This window comes from Macrobrachium rosenbergii, chromosome 56 (assembly GCF_040412425.1).
Source record: "Macrobrachium rosenbergii isolate ZJJX-2024 chromosome 56, ASM4041242v1, whole genome shotgun sequence".
Classification (NCBI taxonomy): domain Eukaryota; kingdom Metazoa; phylum Arthropoda; class Malacostraca; order Decapoda; family Palaemonidae; genus Macrobrachium; species Macrobrachium rosenbergii.
The window spans coordinates 47,284,674-47,309,760 of NC_089796.1; the positions used below are offsets into that span (position 1 = coordinate 47,284,674).

Below are 25,087 nucleotides of genomic sequence, written 5' to 3' on the forward strand. Positions count from 1 at the left end.
CCAACTCAGACATCCAGCCAACTACTGCTGAGCCTACGATGCTCACTGTCAACCCGAAAGAGAAAGCAAAGATGATTAGTGGAGGGAGACTCCTCTCGCTCCGAGGGGAACTGCCCTACGAAGCAAGAGGCAGCCCCTGAGAAGAGGTCGCCTGACTGCCGCCCCGCCCTCATGGTCTTCGCCTGACAAGTGAGCCAAGAGGGTGAAGGAGAGAGACCTCTCCCAAAGGAAAGAAGAAAAAGAACCTACAGGGAGAAAGAAGGAAGGAGGGGAGACCAGCAAGGGCACTGTGGAAGCGAAACTTCCCGATGACGACTGCAACCACCCCCCACCCCGCAACTCTTCCGCAGCGCAGGCAGCAAAAAACAACACTCAGCACAAGTAGAAAGGGAGAAGTCATGCCCTTGTACACGGAGGGCATGAGCCCAAGAAGGGGAGCAAACTTGTTAAATGAAGGGGGCGAAGTATTATGTCCCAATCTCATATAACCAAACGTACAGGGGAACGCTTTCAGTATCTAATTAAAGGGCTACTGGAAGAGAAGCATTACCCCTCGGTTACACCCCTCTAAATAAGCCCTTGGTCATCAAACCCCAGACACAGACACAGGGGAACGACGGCCTACGCAAGGATATCACAAATCGTAGGTTTTTGTATTAATAAATATCAAACGCGCAATATATACACAATTCAGAGAGATCCCACCGGGATAAATAAAGAGCTCAACAACAGCCAGGCAAAGAGATCCAAAAACACGTCTGCAATGCATGATGGCCAAAAGCAAACTGGAATGTTCATATCCGGGCAGGCAAGTATTCCTGCCTACCTGAGGTAGTTACTGCCTAACTACCTTGTTCAAGTGTTTAATGGCCGTGTCCAGCTTCGCCGTAAGTAATTCCTAATGTAAAGGACCGATGGTTTGTATATCATGTCGGAACAAACATGGTTTCCTCTCCTTAGGCTGATGTAAACCAGGGGCTTGCATTATTAAAATATAGGACAAGCAAACAGACAATCATATAATACAAACAAAACAGCAGAAAAAAGTCGAAAGGCAGTTGGGCAGAGAGCAAAACAGGTGTCTTAACATAACAGCAGCCAAAAGGAAAGTGGGGCACAGACTGATGAGTGGGCGGGGCTTCCCCCCTACCATCGGTAACTAACTACCTTGTTTGAAAGTTAACTGCTGTTCCAGCTTGTGTTCGCGAGCAATGTCCTATGTAAAGACCGAAGGTTTGTATTTGTGTAGGAACAAACGCCGCCTTGCGTTCCAGAACACTGATGTGGAGGTGTCTGTCGTTCTAGTTCCACACACCTGAAATCAGCAACTCTTCCAGGTGTGCGCCCCATCCCTCGGTCGATGCATCTGAAAACAGAAGCATCTTGGGAGGGGTAGTGCCTAATGGCACTCCTATTAAGAGATTCCTGTTGTCTAGCCACCAGGCTAAGTCCTTCCTTACTTCCCCCGATAGATGAGTCAGGAAGAACGGGGAGTCTTTTGCTGGAGACCAAAACGCCATCATTCTCCACTGAAGGAAATGAAGGTGAAGCTGCCCATGAGGAACCAGCTTCTCTAAGGACAACAGGTGACTGAGAAGGACTTGCCACTGCTCAGCTGGTTGCTCCTGCTGACAGGAACAACTGCTCTGCCTCTCTGGAATGACAAATCTTTTGAGTAATTTATGTTTTGCCTAATTTAATACTTCAAACAGAAATATATGTTAAATTATCATACTAAAACAATTTAATATCAGTTCAAACAAAAACACACCCCAAACCATCATCCTCAAAACACCCTAGGTCATCTTGGATTATCCTTACAACTCTTACTCTTAAGTATATATGCCCCCTAAGACACTTATAACAATGATTTCCTGTTTAAAATATTACTATTAATGTAAACAAAGCAAAATATCTATAAAATGTTTAATACAAATTAAACAAATTTCTCTTACAGAACGTTTGACAACTAATCACGTTACCCCTGTATATATAAGCATAGCTGTTTTCTCTAATAGTATTGTAGTCGTTCCGTTTTCTGTTTACGTTGGTAAAAATAAGTAAAATGGTCACATTCGTTTTTTTCGTAGAGCAACAGTTTATACACTAATTACTGCATTTTTTCTTGTGTTCATGACTAAATACAGATTTTTTTAATAAAAACGATTTACATGTTCTTAAACTGTACTACTATAGCTGCTATGCTCATTCTGGGGCCCACCCTGGATTGAGTTTAACAGCTACAGTAGCACAGTATAAGTGCTCTGTAAATCATTTTTATCATAAAAATCTGTATTTAGTCATGAACACAATATCACAATTTTTAAAAGTAAACTGTATTTTTCCTAACTATACAAACCTGAGGTCCTTTACACTAGGATTAGGAATTACTTTCAGCGTAGGCTGGAAACGGCCATTGAACTTTCGAACAAGGTGGTTAGGCAGTTAACTACCGTCCGGGAGGCGGGAGTACCGCCTACCAGGATGTAAACATTCCTATTTGCCTCAGATTGAGGAGTGGCATGAGGTGGGCATGAAATGTAATGTAAAGGACCTCGGGTTTGTATTGTTAGGAAAAATAAAATTTACTTTTAAAAATTGTGATTTGTCCCGACACGATATACAAACCATCGGTCCTTTACATTAGGAAGACTCACTGGTTGGAGGGAGGAATCTGAGTGAGTCTCTATGAACTGACTGGAGTTCACCACACCTTGTCTTCCCTTCCTGGTCGACAGAGCGAGGCACGGAAAACTGCCTCTGACAAAATGATTGGGTTGTAAGAAATGCAAGATCAATTGTCAGACTTCTGGGTCCCTCTGCATAAAAGAGGAATCATCAGTTCGTGCAAAGTGGGTTAGGAAGAACTTGGAGCCGGTGACATTAAGGCAATCACAAGCACTGGGTTTGTCTTATTGTCATGGTCTCCTATCCCCCCCCTTGCAAGGGGTAGGAGTGGGGCTGCTTCTATAAACCTGAATGGAAAATAGAAGGGGAGCTCCTGTTGAGTGCTTACCTGCATCAACCGCCAGATCCAGCAAGTAACGGCACGTCCACTCCCTGCCCGTGGGAAGAGAGCCAAGATGGGGAGAAAGAAGAGAGGCCAGCCACTCCACATTCATTCTCCCAATCACAACTGTACATCTTAGGCAAGATGCAACCTGTCCTGTTAGAGGAGCCGGGTAAGCTATACAACTTGTTCCCAGAGGTAAAAAAGGTGGTCTGCTGGGACCACACACCTGCCTTCAACACCTGAAGAACTGACATGTTCTTCTGGAATGCGAGGGACGGACCAATGCTGCAGACTTTGTGAGCTCTTGGACGAAGCATACTGGTGTCTTCTCCAGCAGCAGAATATGCTTCCCATATCGTCTCACGAAGCCAGAAAGAGATTGTGTTCTTGGACACTTCTTTCTTGGTTGAGCCAGTACTAAAAAAGAGTCGTCGACACTCAGGCTGGAGACGTCGAGTCCTCTTCAGATAGCGCTGCAGCACTCAGGACACAGTAGCATCTCGTCTGGTTCATTACCTACAAAGTCCTCTAGGGAGGGGATCGTGAAAGACTCGAACCGTGCCTCAAGGACCGAAGGATTCTAAGTCTTCGCCACGAAATCCGGGATGAAATCGAGCGTAACCGATCCCCATCCCCTCAAGTGTTTAACATCAAAGGAAAGTCCGTGTAGTTCGCCAACTCTCTTCGTCGATACCAGGCCAGCAAGAAGATGGTCTTGAGGGTCAGATCCATGTCTGACGACTCTCGTAAAGGCTCGTACTGTGCACGAGTCAGGCTCCTTAGAACAAGAGTCACATTCCACGCAGGGGGCTTGAGATCCCTGGGTGGGCAAGACCTTTCGAAGCTTCTCATCTGTAGGGGAATCTCAAAGGAGGAGGAGATATCAACTTCTTTCAGCTGCAAGACTAGGCCGAGTGCGGAGCGGTAGCCTTTTACAGCTGAAACGGAGAGAAGCTCCTCTCGGCGAAGGAAGACGAGGAAGTCCGCGACCTGCTGAACAGTAGCTCCGACTGGAGAGATACCATGTCCATGACACCAACCACAGAAGACAGACCACTTTCCCAGGTATACCGCTACGGAGGATCGTCTCAGGTATCAGGCCATCTCCATTGCTGCATGACGCGAAAAGCCTCTTGCTCGCAGGAGATGGTGGATGACCTCCAGCCGTGAAGACAGGGACTGCAGTGCCTAGTGATACCGCTCTAGTGAAGCTGACACAGCAGGTTGGGCCAGGGGGGGATCTCTCTCAGCACCTCAGAAAGAAGGGCTAGCAGGTCGGGATTTGGTGCCACCAGAATCATTCTGAGATTCGGAGTGACCATTGCCTGGTTGATCACTCTGTGAATCAGACAGAACGGAGGAAAGGCGTAGATGTCGAGGTTGTCCCACGGGTGCTGGAACACGTCCTCCACAGCGGCCCATGGGTCTGGCACGACAGAACAGAAGATCTGGAGTTTTCTGTTGTGCTGGGTGGCGAACAGATCGATGACTGGACACCCCCACAGGTCGAACAGCCTTTCTGTGACTTCCGAGTGAAGGGACCATTCAGTTCCTCTCACCTGATTCTGGTGGCTGAGCTTGTCTGCCACGACATTCCTCTTACCTGGAATGTACCTGGCCAACAGCTCTACCGAGTGAGCCAGGGCCCACTTGTGCACCTGCATCATCAACTGGTGGAGCAGGAGGGATACTAGACCCCCCTGCTTGTTGACGTATGCCACTACTGTGGTATTGTCGCTCATCAGTAATATGGAGTGTCCCATCACTCGATCCCAGAACTCTTGGAGAGCCAGGAAGGCTGTCTTGAGTTCCAAGATGTTTATGTGAAGGTGCTTGTTGCCTTGGTGCCACACTTCTGAAGTCAGCAACTCCTCCAGGTGTGCGCCCCATCCCTCGGTTGATGCGTCTGAGAACAGCAGCATGTCCGAAGGGGGAGTATGCAGGGATACTCCTATCAAGACGTTCCTGTCGTCCATCCACTAGCAAAGGTCCCCTCTCACCTCCTCGGAAAGAGGGATGAGAAAGGACTGGGGGTCTCAGGACTGGGACCAATACTCCTTTAGTCTCCATTGTAGAGACTGCAGGTGAAGACGCCCATGAGGTACCAGCTTCTCCAGCGCCGACAGGTGACCAATGATGACTTGCAATTGCTGGGCTGGCTGTTCCAGCTGTGCTGCCTGCCTGAACCTGCTGATACAAGAGTCTGAGGGAAAGACTTTTGCTGCTACCGTGTCTATCAGTATGCCCAGGTACTTTATCCTATGCTTGGGGGTGAGATCAGACTTCTTGAGGTTCATCATGATCCCAAGATCGTGGCAAAGCTTGAGGAGCCGATCCCTGTCCTGCAGCAACTGCGAGTGGGAGATCGCCAGAACCAGCCAGTCGTCGAGATACCTAAGTAGATGTATCCCGTGCTAATGGGCCCAAGCTGACAAGAGAGAGAAGACTCTCGTGAACACCTGGAGAGCCGTCGAGAGCCCGAAGCAGAGTGCCCTGAATTGGAAGACCAACTCCCTGAGGATAAAGAAGAGGTACTTGCGAGAGGATGGATGAATGGGTGTTTGGAAATATGCATCCTTAAAGTCCACCGTAAGCATGAAGTCATTCTCCCTGATGGAAGCGAGCACGGAACGCGTCTTTTCCATCATGAACCAAGTCTGGTGAACAAATCTGTTTAGGGGAGAGAGGTCTATGACCAGTCTCCATCCCCCTGAGGCTTTCTCTACGAGGAAGACACAACTGTAAAAGCCTGGGGACCAGTCCGACACGACTTCCACAGCACCCTTGCTCAGCATGGCTTGCACTTCTTGCTGTAGTGTGGAGTCCTTCAGTGTTCCTTGGACGTAGGTGCGGAGAGTAGGTGAGGGGTGGCCGAGACTCGAAGGGTAGTAGATATCCCTCCCGAAGGACATCCACTATCCAGGTCTTGGCTCCGTATCACTGCCATGTTGCCCAATGGCTTGACAGGCACCCCCCCTGGTGATATGTGATGATGTCTTGTAGGAGAAGACTGAATGTTGCAGGGATGGAGAAATAATATCCCGAGTCATAAGTTGCTTTATTCCATACAGCAAACAGGTGAACACAGAGAGGGAACTGCAAGGCGTACAACTCGCGCCAAGAGAAGCAGGAAGAGTTATCATGCGCAATGCGGAGTGCGGATTCATGCGCATGCGTTAGCAAAAGACAATGTTCATGAAATAGAATACATATACATGCAATAATATATGGAGTAATCCACACCTCCCTCCCTTTTGCGTGCTCAAAGAGGTATCTTGAACGTACTATGCAAGTTACATACAGTGAACTATCAAGTGCAAAGCAAACAATATACAATGAGTTAATCAAGTAATTATGTGCAAAGCAAACTGCATAAGTGGCACATGTGGGCTTTGTACACTATGTAGGCCTGTTTAATCTTGGAGGCCTGCAAGGGGTTTTGGAGGGAAGTGACGACTTTTCCATGTCAGGGCTAAGGACCACAGGGATTAGAGTTGGGAGCTTGACCCGTATCAGGCACTGGATACAGGAAGCGACGGTTCCGACGTAGCACTCGACCACTTGGGAGGCGGACCTCGTACTCGCGTGATCGTGTGCCACCCATGATGATCCCAACCTTTTCCCATCGGTGGGATGTCGGGTCCTGGATGCGGACATGTTGGCCCACCTTCAGCCTGGGCAGGGGGCGGGCATGGGCATCGTGAGTTTCGCTGCACTTGAGCTGCTCTGGCAACGGCTCGGCGGTCACAGTCATGGGCCTTTTCTTGCCAATCTTCTGTGAACGATTGAGGATGGGCAGGCACACACGCACGGAGAGGGTGACCATACAGTACCTGGGCAGGAGAGCGACCAGAGTGGTTGGGCGTGTTGCGTGAACTCGAGGAGGCCACGATCAAAGGCCGCAGTCGATGTTTCCTGTAGGGGCCGTTTTGAGGATGAAGTGCTTGACAGCCTTGACAGCGGCCTCAGCATGCCCATTAGACTGCGGGTAGTGTGGCGACGAGGTTATGTGGTGTACACCCCAACGCTCTGTGAAGTCGGCGAATTCTTTGCCTGTAAACTGAGGTCCTCCATCGGTGCGTAGGCGCAGGGGAACACCCACCTCTCTGAAGTAACGGCAGAAGTGCCGCATTGTCGAGGAGGCGGTGGTGCCACCCTTGCAAGGGACGACCACAGGCCAGCCAGAGAGGCGGTCGGCGACCACAAGGAAGGACTTCCCGCTACCTGGAAGAAGTCCGCTGATACTGACTCAAAGGGCCTTGATGGGTGGTCATCATTGTGAAGGGGCTCCTGCTGTTGGCTGGGACGCAGGATCTGGCAGGGCTCGAGGCAGCGATGGTGTTGGCGATGTCCGAGTCTATCCCAGGCCAGAAGACGGTTTGTCGAGCCCGACGTTTGGTAGCCTCAACACCTCGGTGGCTGTCGTGGAGTCTGGAGAGTGTGTGGCGACGTAGGGCTGCAGGAACCAGTATTCTTGCTCCATAGAGCACGAGGTTACCATCAGTAGAGAGAGCTTCTCGCAGCTTCCAATACGGTAGTAGGGAGGCGTGCAGGTTACACCGATTTGTGGGGAACCCGGAACTGATGCAATCACGAAGGCGAACATAAGTGGGGTCGGCCTGTGCTGCTATCGACATGTCCTGCAGGGTCCGGTCGGCGTCGAAGGTTGGGGCATCCTTGTCCTGGGAAGCTGTTGCAGCGTTGATGACTGACCTGACATGCGCTGTTACCTCAGCGCAGCCAGTCATATCTTCAGAGGTCGGGTAGCTGACTGGTGCACGGGAGAGTGCATCTGGGATGCATAGCGACTTGCCAGCACGCCACACTGCAGTAAACTGGTATTGCGACATGCGCTCCTTCATTTGCTGAAGCCGTGGGTTTTCGACCATATCCAGTGTGTAGCTGTTGATGATGGGTACCAGCGGGCGATGGTCAGTTTGTAGGGTGAAGGTTGGCAGTCCTTTGAGGTACAGACGGCATTTTGTGAGGGCCCAAGATACTGCAAGCATCTCCAGCTCAATCGTCGCATACCTCATCTCGGCATCTGCGAGAAAGTGGGATCCACACTGGACTACTGGAGATGACCAGAGCCATGGTCCTGGAGAAGGACGAGCCTATCCCATAAAGGCGAGATGCGCCGGTCTGGAGAATGGTTGGCAATGTTGGGTCAAAAGACGCAAGAACAGGCAGGCTTGAGAGTGCTTGCTTCACGCGTTTGAAGGCCTGGTCATGGTCCGTGTCCACACAAAAGAGCGCTTGGGGCTCATGAGTGGGCGAAGGGGTTGTGCAGTCAGGGCAATATCTGGGGTAAACTCTGCCAACTGGTTTACTAACCCCATGAAGGAACGTAGGTCCGTCAGGTTGGACGGTGTTGGGAAGTCTTGTAGAGCAGCAACTCGTCCTGGGTCAGCAGCGATTCCTTCTTCAGAAAGAGTAAAGCCACAGAAATTCACTCGGGTCTCTGCCACTGTGAACTTGTCTCTGTTGAGAGTGATGCCATGTTTGCGGCAGCGGTGAGCAGTTCATGGATCCTGTGGTAGTGTGTCAGCAGGTCATCGTCGAAGATGAGAATGTCATCAACAACCTTGACGCACTTCTTCATGCCCTGGAGTGCCAGGTCACCACGGTAGCAATAAGCGCCGCCAGTGGCAGCGAAGCCCATGGGTCCCCGGCAATGCTGGAAGCGTCCGTGAAGGCGTAATAAAAGTGGTGAGGTGGCGGTCCTCTTCTGCTAGCTCCATCTGCCAGTAGCCGTGTAGAGCGTCCGCGGTGGTGAAGAACTTGGCGGTAGAGTCGACAGTGCGGACAGCAGCTAAGGGTGTGGGCGAAGGGTGGGCTGGTCGGGAGACTTGTGCGTTCAACTTGGTGAGATCCACCGTGATGCGAACTCCCTTGGACTTTGGGACGACGACTAGAGGGTGGCACCATTCGGATGGCTCGTCTCCACAAGGCTTAATGATTCCCTGCTGGACCATGGAGTCTAGTTCATTCTTGACAGGTTCGCGGAAAGCGTAGGGGATCTGCCGTGGGGTGTGAATGGCGAATGGGACCGCATCCTCCTTGAGGTGAATTTTCATGGGAGGGCCTGCCATCGGCCTTAATGGGGCTCCTTTAAGGTCTTCCTTAGACACGAGCACATCCTGGAAGGCTTGTAGGAAGTATTCTCGGGCCTCAGCAGGGGTCGTGTTGGCATGGAGGGGTAACTCCTTACATCGATTAACGTGGGTGACCTGTAGGATGGGCCGTGGAAAGCCTGGTGGGATGATGGCCAACTCCTTGCAGAGTGCATAGGACAGGAGTGGCATCTGAACACCTTCATGGACTTGAATCGTGGCGAGGCAGGACCGCTTGGCCAATGACAGGGTGGCCTTAAAGGTACCTAAAGCTGGTGTCATCTTTGACCCATCAGCCGTGAGGGTCACTGACGTGGCAGGAGGCTGTAGCGCAGTCCTGGGAATGCGAAGAAATTCCAAGTGCTGAGGGCCCATCACTGATATATCAGCCCCTGTGTCAGGCAGCATCATAATCTTGGATGTCTCATCCCTATAGGTGAGAGTGAGGATATGGGCGACGGTAATGGAGGCAAGTTGTTGTTGTGAAAGGGTCTCGACCTTGCGACAGCTGGAAGACTTGTTAGAAGGGGGCGTGGCATTGGGTGGGCCTCCTTGCTTGGCACTCATCTTCTGTCTGCAACACTTGTCATAGTGGCCCACTCGGCCGCAGTGTCTGCATGTGGCCTTGTTGGCAGGGCACTTTGGGGTCCTGCGCCAGTGTCCCTTGCCACTGCAATTTCCACATACACTGTCGGTGGCTGGGCACTTGTCTGCAGAGCCGTGCTTCCTTGTGCAGGAAAGGCATGAAGAGTCTCTGTTAGGGGTTGGGTGCGCGGCTGCGCCCTTGCTGCCATGTCTTTCGGTTTTCTTGTAAGTAGAGACGGCACACAATTTAGAAGGAGGGGCACGTATGGCGTTGGTGGCTGTCCGTGTGGCCTCATAGGAGCGACATTCGTTGACCATGGTGGCCAGTGGAGCTGCAGCATCCAGGGCAATGAGTTTCTGGGTGAGCTCCTCGTCCCTGACTCCCATGATGATGATCATCTTCAGCTGGGTTTCTTCGCAAGCAGCAGAATGGCCAGGACAGACGTCGATTTCCTCTGCTACATGCTTCAGTCTGACGTAGAAATCATTGAAGCTTTCCCCTTCCCTCTGTTTGCAGGAAAGCAGGTCCCTGCGTCGTAGAGCTTCATTTCGCAGGTTCTTAATATGTTCCTGGAGAACATTCAAGACCTCGTCCACACTCCGATCGATGTCTGGTGGTACGTTGAGCGTGTGTTCAAGTATCCTTTGTGTCTCCAGGCTAAGGCACATACGAAGTTGTATCAACTGCTTCCTGGTAGGCAATGCCCCTAAGTCCACCATCACGCTGTAGTCATCCCAGCGTCTGCGCCATTCCCTAAACACCTGGTATGTAGCGCCAGGACGTAAGGGCGGTGGGGTCTGGGCGATGGCCTTCTGTGGGGTGGTGGCTGGGTGGGCGTTGGCACTGAGGGTTGTGTAGGAAGTTGTTGCGAGCCCGCTGGTGTTGCTTGCTGTTGGGCAGGGTTGACTGTAAGTAGCTGCAACAGGGCGGTGAAACGTTGAGCTTCCTCCTCTCTTCTTAAATTGTCCTCTTGGCGGCGTAGATCCTCTTCGTGACGACGTTGTTCCTCTTCTCTCCGACGTTGTTCCTCCTCTCTCCGACGTGTAGCCAACTCAGCCTGTCGAGATTCCTCAAGGTATTTCATGAGGAGCCTTAACTCTGCATTTGGAGCTGTGGGAGGCGGTAAAGTCAGGTGTGGTGAGAGCGAAGGCGGGGTTGCCGGCGTTGTAAAACCTGGTGGGGTTCGACGGTCTGTTGGTGAGACTGGGTGTGAAGGCCACTGGTGGTCCTCAAGGTCCTGGTCATGTTGTATATCCTCAGATTCGTCTTGATGTGAAGCAGAAGCCATTATGAACCGTTTTCAGCAGTGTCATACACAGTTACAAGAAGATGAGAGAGAATTTCTACAGTTTTAATTATAAAAGTTACTGTAAATAATTCCACTGTGTGGCGAGATAACACTGGCAGGCGGGGGAGAGCGAAGCAGGTCTGGGAGGGCTCCTGGGGGGTGGGCGGTGGGTCCGGCTACTCGCCTTGACGGTTGACTTGACTCGAAAAGTCGGCAGTGTTTGCTTAATGATGAGGACGGGTGGACGTGCTTCGGGCTCCGTAGCTGGGTGGGGGTTATAGGGTTCCACTGCGTGGCTGGGGAGGGGCACAAGAGAAATACAACCCACTAAAATCAAAGCACTAAAATTACACTGCACTGGCACTTCACAAACACTGTAAGGTCCTGTAGAAACACCACAACACTGTAAGATCCTCAGGCGATGAAAGAATATCCACAGGCAATCGAGGGGTAATGGCGGCTCGATTTGAAATGCTGAATTCGGCGTTCCCTTGAAAAGCTGGATGGTTAACTCACTGCGCCATGGTGATATGTGATGATGTCTTGTAGGAGAAGACTGAATGTTGCAGGGATGGAGAAATAATATCCCGAGTCATAAGTTGCTTTATTCCATACAGCAAACAGGTGAACACAGAGAGGGAACTGCAAGGCGTACAACTCGCGCCAAGAGAAGCAGGAAGAGTTATCATGCGCATGTGTGGAGTGCGGATTCATGCGCATGCGTTAGCAAAAGACAATGTTCATGAAATAGAATACATATACATGCAATAATATATGGAGTAATCCACACCCCCCACCTTCGGCAGCAGTTGGGGGGAACGCTGCCCCTAGCATTTACCCTCCTTCTTCTTCCCTTGCCTCCTTTACCAGATTGGAAAGTGGGCTGAAAGGGGTGGGAGGACCCACCCTTTCCAGAGGAAGAAGAAGGCTGGGTATTTCCATGGGATCCCTTCGAAGACTGGGACTTCTTAGGGGCTGAGGAAGTGCTAGCCTGACCCGAGGGCCTGGCCACAGTGGAACATGAAGACCCAGAGGTCTTGGCCACTGCCTGGTGAACAAGGCGGTCGCTGTCATCGGCCCAATGCTTGCCCACCCCAGTGTCCACCAACTCTCTAGGGAAGAGAGAGGTAGACCCCAGCAATGGTCTGTTCCACAGGGTCATTGCCGACTCGGGCCCCACGGGCCTGGAGAAGTGAGAAAGAACGGCGTCCCTCTGCTTCAGGACCAGGTTAGCCCACAGGTTTGCTGTCTGGTGGGCGAGGTAGGAGATGGCTCTACCTCCAGACTGGCATAGTCTCCCCAAAGCGGAGTCTTCCCTAGGTATGATAACGCCCGAGGAAGCAGCCACTTTGGATACTGTGAATGACCCCAGATCCAACCAGGAGACTGCCTGGAAAGCTGCCATGGCGGTGGCTTCCAGGGTTGTGGCTTCTTGCTGAGATAGGGAGATACTCTCTGCAGTAAGTTGCTACAAGAGACCCGGATCTAGACAAACCAGGTCCGGGTCAACCTGCTTAGGTGGCAATGACCTCTCCGATGGCGCATAGAAACACTTCAGACGAGGCAGAGGAGGGGGAAGCAACTTGTCTGAGCAGTTCGATCGCAGTGAATTGTCCTGCCCAGACACAAGACCATTCACTTGAATGAGGACCCCCTCAGCATGTGGAGACCAGGGCAGCCCCACCAAAGCCTTGGGTTCCTTCTTGGGTCCCTAAAAGGATTCGAGGCGCGAAGGACCATCCCCGAGGTCGTTGTGCTGACGAATCAGCGCAATTACCTCGGTAAAAGTCCTCTGTATCTCAGGGGTGTCTGCATCCTTGGGAAGTGGACCTTCGAGTCCTTCCAGGGCGTGGTCCTCCCAATCTACTCTCCCTGCAGGAGGGAGAACCTCGACAGACCCCTGTGATCCTTCCTGCACCATGCGGGTGTACTACCTGGCCGAACCGAGGACCGAACCAGGCCCATGCACCCCCGAGGTAGAACTCGGGAGAAAACTCGCCGGAGTTCTTCCTGTCCGACTCATGGCCCCTGGGAGGAGCCCAGGAGGTAGAGGGGACAGGCAAGGAGGATTAGGCGCTCCCACTGGTCTTGCTGGCAGAACCAACAGGAGCAGTGGGCCAGGAGCAGTCACCAACCCGCAGTGGTGATGACAACCCGGGTTGAGGAGAACGCTTTCGCCTCGGCGAAGCGTTCTCCCAAGGAGACCAGAGTAGCTCACGCGAGTCGAGCTGAGTACTCAGCTCCCCCGAGCCAGGCTGGCCATGCAAACATGGTCGGGGACTGGGAGGAGTCAAGCGCGCGGCTGGCTGGCACGAACTTGCGCTGTCCTCTGGACGCGCCCCAGTCTTCTTCGAGGTCGAAACCTCTCAGGAAAACTGAGCAGGGGACTTCTTCTCTGCCTCACCAGGTGTCCGGACCCGAGGAAGTCTCAGTGTGAGACTTCTGGGGGGGGGGGAGGGGAGAGACAGGCTTCTTCTTCTTTGGCTGGCGAGCCTCAGAAGAAGAAGAGGTAGCAGACGACGACGACACCTTCCTCGATCTCTTCTTCATCATCTTACTCAGGATGGCAGTCAGGTCCCCTATCCACGAAGGAGCAGCAAAAGGCACAGGTGCAGCCAGAGGGGCCAGGGAAGCAGGCACAACCTGGGTAGCAGAGACGGCGCTCGGGCCAGCAGCTACCGGGCCAGGTGCAGCAGCGTGGGAGCCAGGAAAGCCAGTAGATGAAGCCTGGGTTGGAGGCATGGGTGATGCATGGGAAACCAGGCCAGGCTGAGAGTCAGGGTAGCCAGGAGCCGGAACAGTGGTCAGGAACGAGTGTGGGTCGGCAATAGGAGCTGGCATGGAAATGAATGGTGCAGAAAAAGTCACCATCTGTGAGGGGCCAGGCAGGGATAATGAGGCTAGGAAACCAGGAGGCAGTGGCACAGAATGGAACGTGGCAGGAGCGGCCGGCACCTGGGTGTCCAGGTGCGAGGCCACCGTCACAGGAAGCTTTCTAAACGATGACATGGTGACGGTCATGGTGGTGGATGCGGTGGGTGCATGAGTTGTCACTGGAGTGCCTGACAAATGGGATACCAGGCCCTCCAGTGACAGAGGCGAGATCAGGTACCTAGCTACCAACCGATGCCCCTTCTTGCCGGGAAGGAGAAATGATCCCGACGGATCAGCCACCACGGGAGTCGTCGGGGGTGTTATCCTTGGATGACGCTTTGGCGGACTTCCTACTGTATCGCCTCCTCCCCTCAAACTTTGCCCACTACTCGGCCGACCAGGAACAACACTCCAAACAGGGAGCAGCGCTAGAACACACACACCCTCTGCAGGTGGGGCAGAGGGCGTGTGGGTCCATATCAACACTAGATCTAAAGGTTACATTTCTTGCCTCCCACCCGAGGACACACATGCTGGGGGAAGGAGGGCTTACGGGATTTATCCACATTCATTTCAAACAAAAACCAAAGAGGATCCCACTGGGAAAAAGGCTCAAAGGCAGTCGGGGCAGAGAGCAAGCAACACACGTCTGCAGCCCACAACGGCCGAAAGCAAATTGGAATGTTTACATCCGGGAAGGCGGTACTCCCACCTCCCGGATGGTAGTTAACTGCCTAACCACCTTGTTTGAAAGTTCAACGGCCGTTTCCAGCCTACGCTGAAAGTAATTCCTAATCCTAATGTAAAGGACTGACGGTTTGTATATCGTGTCAGAACAAATGAAGAATTACAGTACAGTAATTAGTGGATAGTGTTGCTCTACAAAAAAAAAAGTGAATTAGTCATAATTTTAGAGAAACAGTCCATAAAAAAATTCAAGAATTGGTGAAAGTTCCTGCAGAAAAGTGAAAGATATATTCCATAAAAATCTGCAACAAAATGAAGCACGGAAAAGTGAAGCATGAGAAAGCAGGGTAGCACTGTAGTCTTCTTCAAGGCTGAGGCCTCTACAGACCAAGAAGACTAGGCAGGAGACCTCCCTCTCCAGGTGAGCTTACCTGTGGGTCTGCAACACCATTCTGGGACCCTGGCACCGTAACCATGCGAGAACGTGCAAGGGGGTGAAGCTGCGCCTATGCGCTAGGCCTTTACTTTCTCTCATGTTTCAGGCCTGATTCTATAGACCAGGGTACCTTACTGTGTCATGGGAGCCCGTGGCATTCTGACCAGCGCCTGAAGAACCTTACCTACCCGGGCAAAAAAATTTCTCGGAGCTGATATTGATGACACAGGGTCTACTGGAGTCCCTTGCACCCCTGGTGACACAGATGCCCATAGGGAACCATGTACCTCTGGTGACCCGTGTGCCCGTGGAACTCATGGCACAGGGCTCTGTGGGACCCTGTGCAACAGTTGCTACTGATACATGGGGGTCTGAGGACCCCTGTGCTGAGGTGGAAGGTTCTTCACTGGTCCGGGAAGGGGACTTCCAGGGACCTGTGTCAGAGGCACGGGTGTTCATGGAGACCTGTGCCTCTGTTGCTCCCGTGGCACAGGGGGTCCAAAGAGCCCCATACAACGGTCCTGTATCCGTAGACAGGGGAGAGCAATTGAGATATCCCTTTGCCTCTTCCGAGGCCTCAAGACCGTTCCACAGGTGTTGGGAGAGGTTTCTGCCAATAACCATGGAGGTGGAAAAATGGAACAGCACACTGATAGCTTCTGTTGTGTTGATCTACCCTTGGGAGGCTCCAAAGATTGGAAAATCCTGTATAATGTCTGGGTGTAAGGCCAAATCCCTGTCACCTGACACTGGTGACTGAGCTTATTTGCTATTGCATTCCGGTTTCTTGTAATGTACTTGGGTAACAGCTCTACCAAGTGTGCGACCGCACACTCATACACCTGCTCCGTCAACATGTAGAGTTGAAGGGAAACCAGTCCTCCCCCTACCTGTTTGTTCACAAAAGTTACTCTCGTTGTGATGGGGGTACTGACACTCATCAGCATCACAGAGTAGCTTGTCAAGATCCTGAATCTCTCTAAAAGCTAAGGAATCTGTTCCAGGATACTGATGTGGAGGTGCTTGCCATTCTGGTTCCACTCGCCTGAAAGCAGCAACTCTTCCAGGTGTGCATCTCATCCCTTGGTCGATGCACGAGAATGGGAGCATGACAGGAGGATGAGTGTGAAGAGACACTCCAATGAGGTTCCTATCGTCTAGCTACCAGGCTAATTCCCGATTCAGTTTCTCACTGGAAGGAATGGAAAGGAATAGGGAGTCCTTTATTGGAGACTAGAACTCCTGCATCCTTCACTCAAGGGAACGAGGGTGAAGCCACTCATGAAAGCCCAGCTTCCCCAAGGGCAACAGGTGAACAAGGACGACTTGTCACTGTTGAGCTGGTTGTTCCTGTAAAGACAGGGGCAACTGTAGAGTAAACCCCCATATTCGCATTCTCAAGATTTGTGGACTCACCTATTCGCGGATTTCTCTATGGAACATATATACACATTATTCGTGGAAAATTCACCCATTCGTGGAATTTTTCACTGAGAAATATTCACTAATTACTGTATTTTCATATAATTTTCATGACTAAATGCACTTTTCGTGATAAAACTATTAAAATACTCAGATACCCAGGTAGTGCTGAGTTGCGATAATTCACCTTACAATAATTCGATTTTGCAATGGGGTAAGCAATTAATACCAATACGACAACATTTATAAAATATTTTTAAATTTTGCATGGGCGCAGGCAGCAATGTACAATCTAGCAGCGAGAGAGAACAAATTACGATATACCAACTTTTTTTCCTGCATCTCTTTATCCCATCTTGTTAAAAGAGTAAAAGAGAATGATAAAAGCATTGTTAGTAATGTTATACTCTTGCGTAAATGCATACAGCCATAAACAAACGAACGAGAAACTTGTTTTGCTTATCACCGAATTGGATAACAACAGCTGTTTTGCTTGTATTTCAACCATAATACAGTAGTAAAACAGTTATGTTACAAATGACGTTAAGTAGAATAGGACTGATATAATTTTACATTATACCCTTATTCACTATGGAGAAATGATCGGCAAGGAAATATACTGCTACAGTAACTTTAAGCTGCAAGTTGTAGCTGAAACTGAGAAAACAATGTTCAAGCTGCTAATGACTATAAATTATCGTGCATTGGCAACATGGATGAAACTCGACCATAATTAAAATTGGAGAGAAAATATTTTAATCAAAACTGCTGGGCATGAAAGAACACATTACAGCTGTTTTTACGCCAATAAACAATAAATACATAAAGCTCGTATTATGATGAAATCAAGTGAAAATAGCAAACGGAATCTTGATTGCTTTTTACACAAAACAAACATGCCCCAAAACGGCCAACATCATCTATTAATAAGAAAAATAGCTAAATTAATTTCACAGTGAGATGTATTTAAGTTATATTTTGACTTAAAAACACTTTGTATAATGAAAAATAACCTTGCCCCATGTAAATAAAGTACCTAGAGAGTGATTTACGCTAACTAGAAGCAAGAAAAGCGCTCAGAACTGAGTTAAATATGGCGAAATAAACTTACTGCGTAATCGATTTCCAAAGCAAAACATTGATTGCTATGATTGCAATTTATAACAAAAAAAAGCAATTCAGTCATACCCCGAACTTATGCAAGGTTAGGTTCCAGAACCCCTGGTGCAAGGCAAATTTTCGTGTAAGTTTAGCACTGTCTCCCAAATTATTAAGCTAACTTTTAAATGAAATTAAAGTTACAGTAATTTCATTTAAAAGTTAGCTTAAAACATTACCCTTAAAAAAAGCAATAAATGGCTGACATAAAAATAGAGAGTTGGAAGAGAATTTCTGTCTGTCTCTCCTTCCGACCGATCTATTTTTAGAAGTCTTCTCAACCTCTTTTTAATAACTTCTTTATTCTACGGCTCTATTTCTTTGTTCTGATATGCTTTTTTCATCAAAAAACAGTGTTTTTATTTGGACTAATACAACTCTAGTTATTATGTCTCTATGTTTTAGAATAGAACGTATTTGCCACATTGATGCATTTACACTTTGTAGATGGTACAGGTGAAATTGGATCAATGTAAACTATTTACTGTACAGGTAAAGATGTACAGAGAAATAATAAGTTGTAAAAATGTGTGAGGGATAACTATGAGAGAGAGAGAGAGAGAGAGAGAGAGAGAGAGAGAGAGAGAGAGAGAGAGAGAGAGAGAGAGAGAGAGAGAGAGAGAGAGAGAGGGGTTTTCCTTAAGAGAGCGAAATTATTTATCAATTATTACGGAGACAGAGAGAATAACATAAGAGAGAGAGAGAGAGAGAGAGAGAGAGAGAGAGAGAGAGAGAGAGAGAGAGAGAGAGAGAGAGAGAGAGAGAGAGAGAGAGAGATATTGTCCTTACTTGAAATATCAAGTCAAATTATTTATGAATTATTATGGAGACAGAGAGAGAGAGAGAAGTTATTCTTAAGTTCAATATCAAAAGATGGAAATTCAGTATTTAACTTTTAAATGAAATTAAAGTTACTGTAATTTCATTTAAAAGTTGGCTTAATACATTACCCTTAAAAAAGAAATATATGGTAGACGTAAAAATATAGGAGAGTGTAAAGATGAGTATACTATTTCACTCTCTCCCATTCCACCAATCTATTTTTAGAAGTCTTATCAACCTCATTTTTAAAAACTTCTTTATTCTGTCTCTTTCTCTTTGTTTTGAAATGCTCTATGTCTTTCTATGTTTCAGAATGGCACATTTACAGTTTGTAGATGGTACAAACTGCAAAATCATCTACTGTACAGTTAAAGACATACAGAGAAACAGTAATACACAGGTTGCGCTAACTACAAAAGAGAGAGAGAGAGAGAGAGAGAGAGAGAGAGAGAGAGAGAGAGAGAGAGAGAGAGATAACATTTGCCCTTACTTAAGAGAGTGAAATTTTTTATGAATTATTACAGAGAGAGAGAGAGAGAGAGAGAGAGAGAGAGAGAGAGAGAGAGAGAATTACATACGAAACCTTTGACCCATTAATCAGCAACACTCCCCTTCTTGTCATGTTAAATCGAAATGTCTGACAGCTTTGCCTTCGAGCTTCTTACAAAAGATGAGGGGCAGCTATCTGTTTGTTTAAAATATGTATCACATATGAATTTTGTAATTACAGTTATATTATTATTATTATTATTATTTAATATTATTATTTGAAAATTAGTACTTATTATTAGGTAAAAAATTTATTTATCATACAAAACAAATAAACATATACATGTACCATAAAATTCTCTCATCTCAGTAAAAGAGAGAGAGAGAGAGAGAGAGAGAGAGAGAGAGAGAGAGAGAGAGAGAGAGAGAGAGAGAGAGAGAGAGAGAGAGAGAGAAATTATTACTTTTATATATATTTAATGTTATTTAATTTACATACAGAGGCTTGAAAACTTATAAATTACATAAAAAATTAAACATAAACACTTTTGCAGGGTTTCTCAGTATTCACAAATGTTTGAGTGTATGTGATAAACTCGTGTATGACAATTAGTTAGGTTCCAATGAAAAGTTCGCATGTCTGTGAATTCACGCAAATTGAATCATGCAAGTTTGGGGTATTACTGTATAAGAATATATACAATATTGTATGTATATTCATATTTTTTCTTCAGTTCATTGAACAGCATGCGAGCCTTTGGTTGAACGGTTAAGAGGCTGAGTGGCATACACTTCTGTATCTGGTCCTCAATCCATGTGACCAGTAACTGCTCCATTTCTTCCAAAGGCCCTATCCTCTTCTTTGATATAACAGTCGAATGAACTGAAGCAGATGCCTTTATAGTGTCAACTATCCGTTTCTTGTCTTTAAGGATGGTGGATACCGTCAACTGCAATAGATGCTCGTCACGTGCGATTACTGTGACTGGCTTTCCAGTGGCGTGCTGGTTGATAATTTTCATTTTCTGCTCCAAATTGATGGACTGCCTCTTCTTTTTCGCATTACCAACAGGAGACACACTTGGCTGTTTGGCAGACATACTGATACAAACTTGAGTTTTAGTTTTTACTTACAAACACACAAAAATTGCAAACGAACACTGACCTAATTTTACTTCCGACACAGCGAGATCAAAGGAGGTCAGCTCACTGAATTAATGTAGCTATTCCAGCCTCTCGGCAGTGGTGAGCGAAATTTAAAAATACATATTTTCAAAATATTGTTGTATCGATATTAATCGCTAACCCCATCGCAAAACTGAATTATCGTAAGACAGATTATCATAACTTGAACACTGCCTGCAAGCAAGGAAGCTGTTCCTAAGTAAGCAGGCTCATTCACGTGAACATGAGCGAGGATTGACTCAGGGAGAGCAATCGTGCACTCTCGGGCGTGAACGTGGGCTATCCTGAAGACGTACTTAGTCTTCTTTGAGGCCATGGCATCTGCAAGCGAAGAAGATCGAATCAGTGAAGCTTTGGGTTCCTCCTTGGTCCCCAAAAACTTCAAGGGCAGACTTATGGTCCAAGGAAATAGTCATGGTCTCTTCCCAAGATCACTGACACATCAGCGACACGACCACTGAATAAGTTCTCTGAAGATCAGGGAAGTCTGTGTCCTGAGGAATCTTAGAGCCTTTCCAGGTCATGGAATCCCTGGATGACTCTCAGCAAGAGAGAAGCCTTGACAGAAGCCCCAGGCCTTCTCTTGAGGGGCTGAGCACCTTTCTCCGACCTGCCAGAGCCGAAGCTCCAACAGGAGAGGAAAGCCATAAGGGATCGTCAGCCTACTGTGATGAGGACTGCACGGGTCTGAGAGAGAGAACCCGCTCACGTTAACGTGGGAGGGGGCTGTCCCGAGGAGAGCGAAGAGGTTCACGCAACATGCACGGAAGCTTTTCCCAGGTAAGCAGGCTCATTCGCATGAACACGGGCAAGGGCCTACCCAGAGAGAGCGATCATGCACTGTTGGGCATGGACTTGGGCTGTCCTCTTGATGTGCCCCAGTCTTCTTCGAGGCTGTGGCCTCTGCATACGAAGAGGACTGTATGGGGAACTTATTCAAGTTTCACCAGGTGAGCGGACTTGATACTCCCAAGTCATGAAAGTATCATGCATCAGTTGCTTCCACTACTTGAGAATTCAAGGAATCTCAATATGAGGTAGGCTCTATACCAGCCCATGGAATGATTCCATGGTACTGGTAAAAAGTAACTCGGGGTTTTGAAGAAACCCAAGCACCCATGGTGATGTAGGTCCCTGACGGGACCTGCACACCTGGAGCTCCTGAGTAAAGAGCGGATTGATAATTACTGTAGTTTCTTTCTCTACCCGAGTGTCCATGGAAACTCTAGCCGAGATATGCTTATACCAATTCGTGGAGATAATTCCATGATACTGGTAAAGGTAATGTAGGGTTTTGAAGAAACCCGAGTACCTGTGGTGATGTGGGTCCTGTCAGAGCCCCACGCACCTGGAGCTGCTGAGTAACCAGTGTACCAGTGTATTGATAATCAGTTGCTTTCTCTAATAAAGTGTCTGGGGAAACTTGAGCAGAGGTAAGCTTATACCAATTCATGGAGATAACTACACGATAATGGTAAAGGTAACTCAGAGTTTCAATGGAACCCGAGTACCCTGAGTGACAAGGTTCTTCTTGGAAGTCTGTGCACTCGGAGCTTCCGAGTCACATACAGGACGATCTTTGGTTGCTCCCTCTGCCCAAGTGTCCGAGGAAACACGGGCGGTATGCACCAGTTCAGGAAGGTGACTTCCTGAAAGTAATAACAAAGACATGGGTTACCTCTTCAACGTGTCGAATCTATCTGAGGAGACCAGTACACCAGGTGCTCCTATGTTGCAGAGTCTCGGCGAGACCCATGGCACAGACCCGAGTCAAAAGACATGAGTGAGCACCAAGAAGAAACAGCACACAACTAAGATGAAGGCGAAGACGACAACGATAAATCGAATCTCTTCTTCGATTTCTACCATATATGTAACGCCGTCCCGGGACCCTTGCACCATTCCCATGCGGGAATGGGAGGGTGGGAATGAGTGGACACACACTCTGGAATCTCTCTCTCTCTCTTTGAGTCGAGCCACAGGTTCTGTGGGAACCCGAACAACAGTTGCTTTCATGCCCACAGGCAAATTAGAATGAGCAATCGGCAACATACAGTTCAATACCGCAGGTACTGCTAGTGAGAGAACCTGTATTTCCCAAGTCCCTCGAGCTCTACAATATCTGAAAAATTACATTTTTATAATAAAATAAAGTTTTATATATACTTACAAAGTAATTACATAGCTATAGTTTCCACTTGAATGGCAGCTTAAGATTCAAAATTTCACGGGTAGCACTTCAATATAGTTTGTGTAGGTGATCAGCCCGTCCCACTAACGGAATACTGGAACGACCCAGCAAACAATTCTCATTCGTTTTTTGCCTTATGTCCATCAGAGAGGAGGAGGGTGGGCTCCGATTCTGTAATTACTTAGTAATTATATATAAAACTTTATCTGTGGAGCATCACTATATTGTGATAAAAAATATTGAGTAAAAAAGCCACAATAATATAATTGATAAATTGTATTTTTTAAGATACAAAAATATACAAAAAAGGGGATAAAAACAAGAGAGCTTTCAACCGTTTTGCACAATGGTCCTCTTCAGCCAACTGAAGAGGACCACTGAGCAAAAGGTCAAAAGCTCCCTCGTTTTTATCCCCTTTTTTGTACATTTTTGTATCTTAAAAAATACAATTTATCTATTATATTATTGTGGCTTTTTTACTCATTATAAAACTTTATTTTATTATAAAAATGTCATTTTTATATAAGTAATAATTTACCAAGTAATTAAATAGCTGAATCCCACATTGACAGGAGGTGGGATACATGAACATGGTATTCTACTCCAAAAACATTAAGTCATGTAATGAATTTTAAATAGAAAAGTTGCTAGTATTGAATACAATGCTTGTCGTTTTTTATTAGTTAAGAGAGTCTGCAGTATAAAACTGCAACTGGTTGACGCTCAACTTAACCTGTAGTGGCCAAGGGTCGCCTCTACTTAAGTGGGAGCTTTGTAGCTAAGAAGTACTCCGGTGGCTATGCAAAACTTTAATAGGTGCCCTTGCCCTGGTTGCAGTACCAACATAAAAAACAACCAGATGCAGTTACCTACACTGAAATAACACCACAACCCATCCACTGAGATTGTTGGGTGCTCCAAGTACTTTGTACCTCCTGGCTGCTAAAAAACTCTATACCTCACCAGAACGTGAAGAGATAGCAGGAGAAAATCTTATGCTTCCTCCTGCCATCCCATGCCAGTCACTATCCTGTGGTACTGCAGAATTTACACACTACATACTTAGCTCGCGCCAGTCTGGAGTTGACGCCAGGAGAGCTGTGGAAGCTCACAGATTGGTATAAATACTGCTGGTGCCAGACTGTAGCTGCGCCAAGCAAGCTGGGCGCCAGGCGAACTGAGCGCCAGCCAAGCTGCTGCGGCATCATAGACGCCTTAAGCTCTATAGTTGGCCCCAGACTGTAGCTGGTGCCAAGTGAGCTGAGCACCTAGGGAGCCTGAAGCTCTGTGCACTGGGGCTCTATAGCTGGGGCCAGACTTATAGCTGGCGCCTGGTGAGCTGGATGCCAGGCGAGCTAGCAGCTCAAGGCTCTGGAAGCTCTAAAGCTGGTGACAGACTGTAGCTGGCACCAGAAGAGCTAGAAGTTCAGGCTTCACTTCTTAAGATAGTGAGATGAGAAGGATGATTATACTTCCAGTAGGTCGATGCAGAATGGAAGTAATGGCCATATGTGCCTTTGAGACGTGAAGACCATACAGTAAACCCCCCATATTTGCGGTCTCACTATTTGTGGACTCGTGTATTCGTGGATTTCCCTGTGGAACGTATCTACCCATTATTCACGGAAAATTCGCCCATTCGCCGTATTTTTCACTGAGAAATATTCACTAATTACTGTATTTTCATATAATTTTCATGACTAAATGCACTTTTTGTGATAAAACTATTAAAATACCCAGGTATAAGCATTTTCAGAGGGTTTTTTGTGTTTAAACTATCAAAATAGGCAGTTCTAAGTGTTTTTAGAGCGGTTTTAAGTATTCACGGATTTTGGCTATTCGTGGGGGGTGCAGTATGCATCCCCCACAAATACAGGGGGTTTAATGTGTACAGTAATACCCTGAACTTGCGCAATTTGAGTTGCGCGAATTCACAGACACGCGAATTTTTCATTGGAACCTAACTAATTATCATACATGAGTTTTTCACAGACACACGAACATTTGTGAATACTGAGAAACCCTGCAAAGTGTTTATCTTTAATTTTTAATGTAATTTATAAGTTTTCAAGCTTTAATATGACATTTTTATTCTAAAATAATGTTTAACACATACTTACCTGTTAGTTACATATAGCTTTAGTCTTGACGTCACGGCAAAATTTCAAAATGCGCGGCAGCGCCAGTCCGAATATCGGGTGATCGCCCTTACCTGCCCTCTGTCGGGGTACTAGGAACTATTCCAACATGCTTCAGAATAATTTGCCTACCTGTCCCCGTGGGGAGGAGGGTGGGCTTTTGTATATGTAACTAAAAGGTAAGTATGTGTTAAACATTATTTTAGAATAAAAATGTCATTTTAACACATACAACTTACCTGTTAATTACATATAGCTGATTGACACCTTTAGGAGGTGGGGCAATGACAGCTAAAAAAGAGTTGTTGGAAACATTAAGGTTATTAATGTAGAAAATTTCTTAGTTCCTCACCTGCTAAGGTAGCTGATTCCACAGTTACTGCCTCAGTAACCTGCTATCCTCAGAGCAACCGGGGTATAATGACCTGGTCACAGATTGCTTAAGCTGGGTATCAGTCACCTAGGACATGGCCGTGACAATACCACAAGTATGCCCCTGCTCAGGGCGCAGCACAAACATCATGAATTACAAAGGGTCACCCAACACCAAAGAAAAAGTATAACCATAAAAACCAAAACCAACTGTGGGGTAAAACTAACCAACACTTACCCTCACAGACAACCGTAAAAACCTTCACACTCCAAAAAACAAGTAAGTAAAGGTAGGTTAATCCTCCTTTACCCC

The 25,087-nt window shown here is 47.6% G+C and overlaps 1 protein-coding gene across 3 annotated transcripts in view; it reads right to left on the bottom strand.

The window, feature by feature from the left end:
• LOC136836284 (gastrula zinc finger protein XlCGF57.1-like) overlaps window positions 1–25,087 on the bottom strand; it is a 92,852-nt gene that overhangs the window by 31,506 nt on the left and 36,259 nt on the right. The window contains exon 1 of one of the 3 annotated variants that reach the window (XM_067100342.1): window positions 1,316–1,648. The exons of the other annotated variants lie outside the window; for them this stretch is intronic. The gene's annotated coding sequence lies outside the window, so the exon portion shown is untranslated. Of the gene's footprint in view, window positions 1–1,315; window positions 1,649–25,087 lie in introns of those variants that run through there. 3 annotated transcript variants of the gene reach the window in all.